The following is an 8,275-nucleotide window of genomic DNA, read 5'->3' on the forward strand; positions in this document are numbered from 1 at the left end:
GTCTGATGATCTGGATGTGGAAGACTATCAAGGCCATGTTTACCTATGTTGCCCTTGGCAAGGAGATTCCTCAACTAGATCCCAAGGACTTTACCCAATTCTAGATGCTGAATGAGGCCTGGGCCGGCGTGATACCCCCAGAGGACCTCGATTCTGACATTGACACCACCCATTCTGAGAGTTTCTAATTTTCTTCCCTTTCGCACCTCTTGGGCTTGTAATTTGGACAAATCAGTTTTTCTTTTTCGACTTCCTAAGTTTCTGTAGCACATGGATGCTTGTTTTTGTTGTCTGATACAACATTTTATTTAATCTTAAGGCGTTTATAATCTATTACTTCTGTTGCTGAACACTGTTGGGATTGTAGAGGTTGGTCGGACCCCAATTGGGTCGACAATTTCGGATTTTGGGAAAATAAGAAAGGCTGGTTAAGGTTCTGCCTCACCCTGTTCTGCTCTGGCTTAAATAATCCCGCTCTGGCGGTGTCACTATGGCGAGATTATCTCGCCCCAGCAGTTCAGACGGGACCAGAACCCAAGCTAATAATTTATGGGTTCTTTTCGTTTTTCTAAGATTTCCCCAAGGTTTCCAACTTAACCAAACAATCTAAGATAAATATCCAGGAAAGCCATTAACTAATCTGAATCAATCTAAGCGACACGGCATCTCACTAGTTCTCATTAATTCAACGCTACATCCACACATCACCAGGATACACCCCAATTTTTATGACTCTCATAATTTTAAATCAAATTGACCAACACAATGCACAGAATAAGGTTCTGACACACATTTATAGTACACGAAATCGCGTCATCACATTCAACAAGTGCAACTTTACATTCACGGTTAATTCAATCAACAAGAAGCACACAAACACAGTATGCAGGACGCAACACACGGACAATTCCAATTTATTAGTTAGTTAATTCCATAGATGACCATCACTGGTCATCCATGCCTTTTTTCAACCCTTAAGGCTAGATACCAATTGGAGCCTTCCTAGTTCCAATTAACTTATTGATGTTCCTTCAGTCATATCCATGACGTCTAGTTCACTTCGTTGAGATACCAATTGGACTCAACTCATACCACAAGTGACACTTCGCACGAAATGAGAGAATGAGTGGAATAATTTCCTAGAATGCTTCCTAGATTCTTGAAGATTAGATGTGGACGTCAACACACCAATCTGCAGGAGTCTAGTCCACATTTTGCTCTAGTACGGGGAGACTGGTAACCTAGGCTCTGATACCAATTGTCATGACCAAACCCACCAGGCCGTGCGAGCACGTACATACTACCACTTAAGTAGGAGAACCCACTTACACCGATAATTAAATATGCAGAATTCTTAATAAAATGGAAGAAAATAAAATAATATGATTTTATAAATAAGATCCTGAGACACACTTTTAGCTAACTTGTAAAGTAATTTAACGACTCCCATGGATCTAGTCTAAATAGGTACAAGAGCTACTAAGGGTAAAACTGGACAATAAAATAAAGGACACATCTCCCACCATGCGGAAGGAAAAATAGAAGTTGTTGGAGATATATTCTTCGTCTTCACCTAATGTAACGTAACCAATCCTGAATCCAGACAATGTCTAAAAACACATAGCAAGAGTAGTATCAGTACAAACACACGTACTGGTAGGTATCATCGGTCAACCCACGCCCACCACATACCATAAGAAACCAACTAGTATGATCATGAAATAACCACTCGCTTCTCCACCTTTACTCTTTCTTGGAAACAACTCCAATATACACTAGCACCGTGATTACTAACCCTCTTATAACTCAACCCACTTAACGAATTCTTGATCATGGCTTAACAATTCTAAAACACCTAGAAAAATAATACCCAAATATAATCACCGCCAATGCAGCTACCCATTCACGTCATACCCTTGCTTCCTCGTCAAATTACCCACCATAGTCACATAATACAATAATTCAAGCTTCCTTAACACTAACCCAATCTCTTTCCCCCAACGTGAAATCCATCCAAGCATTTTCCTTCACATACACTATCTCTACTCACGCCATTACAACCCACGAATAACCCACTATAAATCGTCATAACACGGGTCCACTAAGTACAACATATATAAACCAATACAATACTATACTCACAAACATATATAGATCATATACAATATTGTCAACAAGTACATGAAAAACGAACAACTCACATCTATATCACATCATTGGTCCTCTCATGGAACCCAAGCAGTTAGCATGCCGGAACGTGGCAACCGATCCCATATTTATGCCGAAACATGACAATCGATCCTATATTTATGCCAAAACGTGGCAACCAATCCCATATTTATGCCGGAACGTGACAACCGATTCCATATTTATGCCGGAACGTAACAATCTAATCCAAGTTAGTTATGCCGGAAAGTGGCAATCCAATCCCATTAACACACTACAATCACAAACAAAAGTACATCATCAAGATCATATATTTAAGTCATGATTTCATGGCAATGATATTTCATCTATCTCATTTACAACAAGTATGATCAACATTGCGACATTCATACATGTACAAGTATCATAATGAAGCAAGAACAAGCATACATCACACAATCATAGAATCACAATCATATTAATTAGGGTAAAAAAAAAGGTAAATAATAAATTTGTAAGGTAAATGACATAATTGTCCTTCAAATATAAGTTCATGTCTACGTGTTATATATTCATGTTAACGTGATACAAAGTTTTTGATTAATAAGGGTTTGTGGTGCAGTGGTAAGTACACCTTCATCCTTAATTGTAACGATATGTTCCCGTCGTTATAGAAAAGCCAACGGGGGAATATTTGGGGCCGGAAAACTTTTTCGTAGTATCTTGAAATTTTCCAACCTAGTCCAGATTTGGACGAAATCGGAGTCTTTGAGGTGTAGGGAAATCTGGTAGCAATCGGGTGAAGTATTTGTGTTTTTGATTTCATGAGGGGATAGATAACTCGTTAAGGAATCTGTACGACTTTACAAAATTAAATTCGGGTGAGAAGAACTCCTAAAATCGATCTTAGCGCTAAGGGTATTTTCTGAGCGTCATGGGTTAGAGGTATGTTGTGAAATGGGGATTTTGGAATTCTTTAATTAGCTCACTGTCTCACGTAACCTACTTTGGCAGTGGGTTTTGCTACTCTGGCGGGGCATCTATAGCGCGGTGACGGCCGCTGTAGCGGGCTCAACATGACTTAAGGTCGTTAATAAACCCCTAAACGACCTTATTTGGCACTTTTCAATTTTTAGAGCTAAGGAACGAACCCCAGGCAACTCCTACTCGTTCTTCACCATTCTTGAGGCTAAAGGTAAGATTTTCACTCCCCAAATCCGTTTTTCGATCCATAGAACGTAATAGAATGGGTGAATATTGATGCGGGAGGGTTTTGTTATAGATTCTATGGTGGAAACAACCCTAATTTAGATAATTGGGATCATGGGTTTGATCTACGGTTCATAGAATTATCAGTAATTTGGGTAATTAGTGGTTGTTTATTGATTCCCATATTCTATTGATTGTTTGTAGACCAAGAACAAGAGGAACAAATCCGAAAGGGAAGGATCAAGTTTCTTAGGGTTTCAAGCTTTTTCTAGGTAGGTGATGGTTGTGATTTTATGATTGTGTGATGTATGTTTGTTCTTGCTTTATTATGATACTTGTATATGTATGAATGTTGCAATGTTGACAACACTTGTCGTAAATGAAATAGATGAATGATGATTGCCATGAAATCATGACTTAAATGTATGATCTTGATGATATACTTGTGATTGTGGTGTGTTGAATGGATCGGTTGCCACGTTCCGATATAACTAACTTCAATTGGTTGCCACATTTCGGCTTAACTATGGGATCGATTGCCACGTTCCGACATAATTATGGGATCGAACACCACATTCCGGTATGCTAACTATTTGGGTTTGGGTTCCATGAGAGGACCAATGATATGATATAAAATGTGAAATTGTTTGTTGTTCGTTGTTCGTAAATGTTGATAATATTGTATATGTTGATATATATGCATGTGATTATAATGTTGTCTTGACTTGCTTATGTTGCACTTAGTGGGATAGCCGCCTGATCCTACCAGTACACTGTGGTTGTATATTGACAATATAGCGTGAGTTTACGATATTTTTAATACATTTCACTTAAGAGTTGTGTGTGTCAAGGGCCTTTTTGTATTGATTTTTATGTGTTTTTATCATGTTTTGTAGGAAAATGTTTAGGCGCGGAAGTAAAGAGACAGCTGAAAGAAATACAGAAAAGGGCATCTATGGAGGTGATCTACGGACCATAGGTCCATTGACGCTCCGTAGATGGTTAGCGTAGATCAACAGGGCAAGGCATGGAAGGAGAATTAGGGAATCTGACCAAGTGTGGAACCACGGTGATCATTGACAATCCGTAGATTGATCTACAACCGTACTGTTGAACCATAAAATGTGACTACGAGGGTTCCAGGAGCTACAGATAGGGATCGGTGGACCGTAGATCGATCTACGGTCCGTATTGGTGTTCCGTCGTTTGCTTCAAAGAAGCTGATTTTTGGAAGCTGAAATATTTTCTAAGTCCTGACCTACGGAAGGGACTCACGGACCGTAGATCCATTGACGGTCCGTGAGTCAGTCTCGTGGAATGAAGACGCGTGCCTGAACAAACTTTCCTTATTTTGTTTCCCTTTAAATTTAGGACTTGTTTTCTATAAATAGGGTATGTAAACCTCGTTTTTAGGGGTTAGACTTTATTATTTTAGTGCTAGTTTTTGGTTTGGGAGATGAACTTGCAACTTTAGGAATTATTTATTTCCTAAGCACGTTTTGGAGATTTTTACTTTGAAATTCAAGTTGAAATTCTGGGATTATTCTACTCTACCATGTAAGTTCATGATTTATTCTTCAAACATTATGGATTGTTTTCTTGCTAATATGGGTAACTAAATCCACAACTAGGGTTGTGGAAACCATGAGCGATTAACGAAGTATTAATAGTAACTAAGTAATTCCCGAATAGTGTTTTGCATGCATTGATAATTCTTTCATCCAGAAGTCTTTTTAACTGTGCGCAACGTTAGAACTCTCCTTTTTGCTACTTGCCGGACCAAGGAGGTAGTTAATAAGAAAAGAATTATCAACATAGATTTAGTGTGATACTATCTAATAGAATTAATGTCGATTAGTGCGAGGGTGAAAACAAAGCCATACATCGATGTGACGTCTAATATAAGGTAATGGTAAAGGTTAGTAAATTATACACACGTAGCCGGACCAAGGTGCGGGGTGAAATTCTCTAGATGCCAGACCAAGGATTTAGAGATACATAACTTATCTCTTTGCATGTAATACACTAGGAAGGGATTGCTATTACTAGGATTACGGAGTTATGAGCTTATGGGGAACACATATGCCCTAGTTTCTTTCTCAATTTGGTAACAACAAAAGTTTAAATCTTGCTTACTAATTACTTTTATAATTTCCAAAATTTGTTACACATATCCCCCCCCCCCTCCCCTTTTACTTATTTGTCTTGGAAATACATTGGCTAAACGAATATAATTGTTATTGAACTTAAGTCTAAACCATATTCCTCGTGGGATCGACCCCAACCTACAAGTTGGGTTCTTTAAGTGATAATGATCGCTTATGCTTCTGAAAAGAGATGTAATTTGAGTGTATCAACTGATACTGCACTTGCTCTTATTTTTGTTGAGTACAAGGCATCTTCAAGCGGCTACAGACAGACCTCGCTTGGGAGATCAGTGATCGTTTGAACTCAAGGGTGAGCCAATTATTCCGGGATGTCATGGGTTCTCTTTCGTCTATGTCCACCATTTCTGGACTTAGACTATGTTCTATTAGTTAATTGATTAGTTCATTAGATTGGGGTTGCATCCTTTCTTACTTGCTTCTGTAACTTAAATGTCTTAGTTTTTGTTTAGTTTCTTGGTTTGGGTTGTATTAATGGTTCTACCACTGGAGAGTTAGTGTGGGTAACAATCACGACGGTCTGGGTCATGAAAAAGTTGGTATCAGAGCCTAGGTTCGTTGATCTCAATGTACCAACACGAGTCTAGTAGCGTCTCGCGGAACGGTACAGAGACGCCTTTACTTTTCTTCGAGAGGCTATAGGACTTTACGAAATCTCTATGTTTTCTCTTGTCTCCTTTTGTGGTATGACTTGATTCCAATTGGTATCTGGCGATTCAAATTGGTATCTAACTTTCGTCACTCTTATGTTCACAAATGGTTAATACTAGATTCAACGGCGTTAGGCCTGTAGCTCCCATCAATGCTCTGGCTGACGAATCTGTAGCGAGAGATCGCGATCGAGGCAGGGGTAGAGGAAGAACTAGGGGTAAAAGCCGTGGAAGAGTAGTGCCTGCTGGAATTGGAGCTCCTGTTGAGAATGGTCCTATGAATGAGAATCCTCCTACGCATCATGAAGAGATTGAAGAGGAGAATGTTGATGTTGAGGATGTGGGATAAGAGGAAGAGGTGAAGGTTGAGACTATTGATGTCCCCCCCAAAGACCCATTGTTAACTCAACAGATCATGTCTTTCTTGAAAGGGTTGGTTGGTCCTTGAGTGCTTCCTTCTACTCAAGCTCCTAATAATCCTCATGTGGGTGGGACTAGAGGTAATGATGATTTCTTCCATCCTTTGTTGGGTTCTATTATGACTGGTAATGAGCATGAAATATTGACTAAGTTTTTGAAGTTAAAGCCTCATATGTTTCTAGGTTCTGAAAATGAGGATGCTTATGAGTTTATCTTGGATTGTTATGAGAGGCTTCATAAGTTGGGAATTGTCCATCAGGATGGGGTTGAGTTTGTGTCCTTTCAACTTCAAGGTGAGGCTAAGCAGTGGTGGAGATTTTATATGGAATGTAGATCTTCAACTTTACCTCCACTTACTTGGAGCCAATTTCATGCTCTATTTCTAGGGATGTATGTGCCTAGGACTTTGAGGGATCTCAAGAAGGATGAGTTTTTGGCTTTGGAGCAAGGTGGTATGACTGTGGCTTCTTATGAGGCCAAGTTCCATGTTTTGTCTAGATATGCTACTCAATTGGTGACTACTGAGGAAGAGAGAATCCGGTTATTTATAAGGGGATTAAATTTTGAGTTGCAAGTATTATTTGTTCATATGACTTCCGCAGGGAGGAGATTCAATGAGGTAACAGACTATGTTAAGAAAGTGGAGGGGGTGAGGCGTGACGGTCAAGCTAAGGAATGGGCAAAAAGGGCCAAGAACTCGGGTAGCGTTCAAGGTTATTATTCTAAGGGGTCTGGAAGGCTAACGCTTGCAGCCAAGCCAATTCAGTCCTCTATGTTCACCTCTACAGGTAGTTAGTCATAATATTAAGGATAGCCAGGGAGTCGCGTCTTCGACGGGTGACAAGCCATATTTTGATCGTACTTGTTACAACTGTGGAGAACCTGGGCATATGAGGAGAGATTGTCCCCACCCACGTGTGTTAGATTCCGGGCAGCAGCAGACTAGAGCAGTGGTACCTGTAGGGAATGGTAGTAATGGTAGAGGACGTCCACAATGTGGGCGAGAAGGCAATCTGCGAGGCTGTGGAGGTAGAGAAAATGGTAATGTAGGTAGATGTAATGTGTAACCAGGCAGGAAAGTGGTTCGTCAAGATGATAGGGCTTAATGTTATGCTTTGCCATGCAAGAATGAGGGGGAGGCGTCTGACGCGATGATCACAGGTACTATTCTTGTCTGTGACCAGATGGCTAATGTGTTGTTTGATCCGAGTTCTACTTATTCATATGTATCCGTGAGATTTGCCTCAGATTTTGATATGATTTGTGATATTCTTGATGCCCCTATTCATGCTTCTACCCCAGTTGGAGAGTCTGTCATAGTTACCCATATTTATCGTGCTTGCCCTATTTTGTTTATGGGATTTCACACTTGGATTGATTTAGTGATTTTGGATATGATTGACTTTGACATAATCTTAGGCATGACTTGGTTGTCCCCCTATTATGTTGTGCTTAATTGTAATACTAAGTTTGTAACTCTAGAAATTCCGGGAAGGGAAAAATTAGAGTGGGAAGGGGTGTGCAAGCCTAAGAAAGCTAAGATTATATCCTCCATTCGGGCTAGTAAATTAGTAGGACAGGATTGTTTGGCTTATTTGGCTCAGATTAGGGACATTGAGGTTGAGACTCCATCTATTGAGTCTATTCATATGGTGTCGGAATTTATAGAAGTGTTTCGTAATGATT

The sequence above is a fragment of the Solanum tuberosum genome, unplaced genomic scaffold (genome assembly GCF_000226075.1).
Source record: "Solanum tuberosum cultivar DM 1-3 516 R44 unplaced genomic scaffold, SolTub_3.0 scf00478, whole genome shotgun sequence".
NCBI lineage: Eukaryota > Viridiplantae > Streptophyta > Magnoliopsida > Solanales > Solanaceae > Solanum > Solanum tuberosum.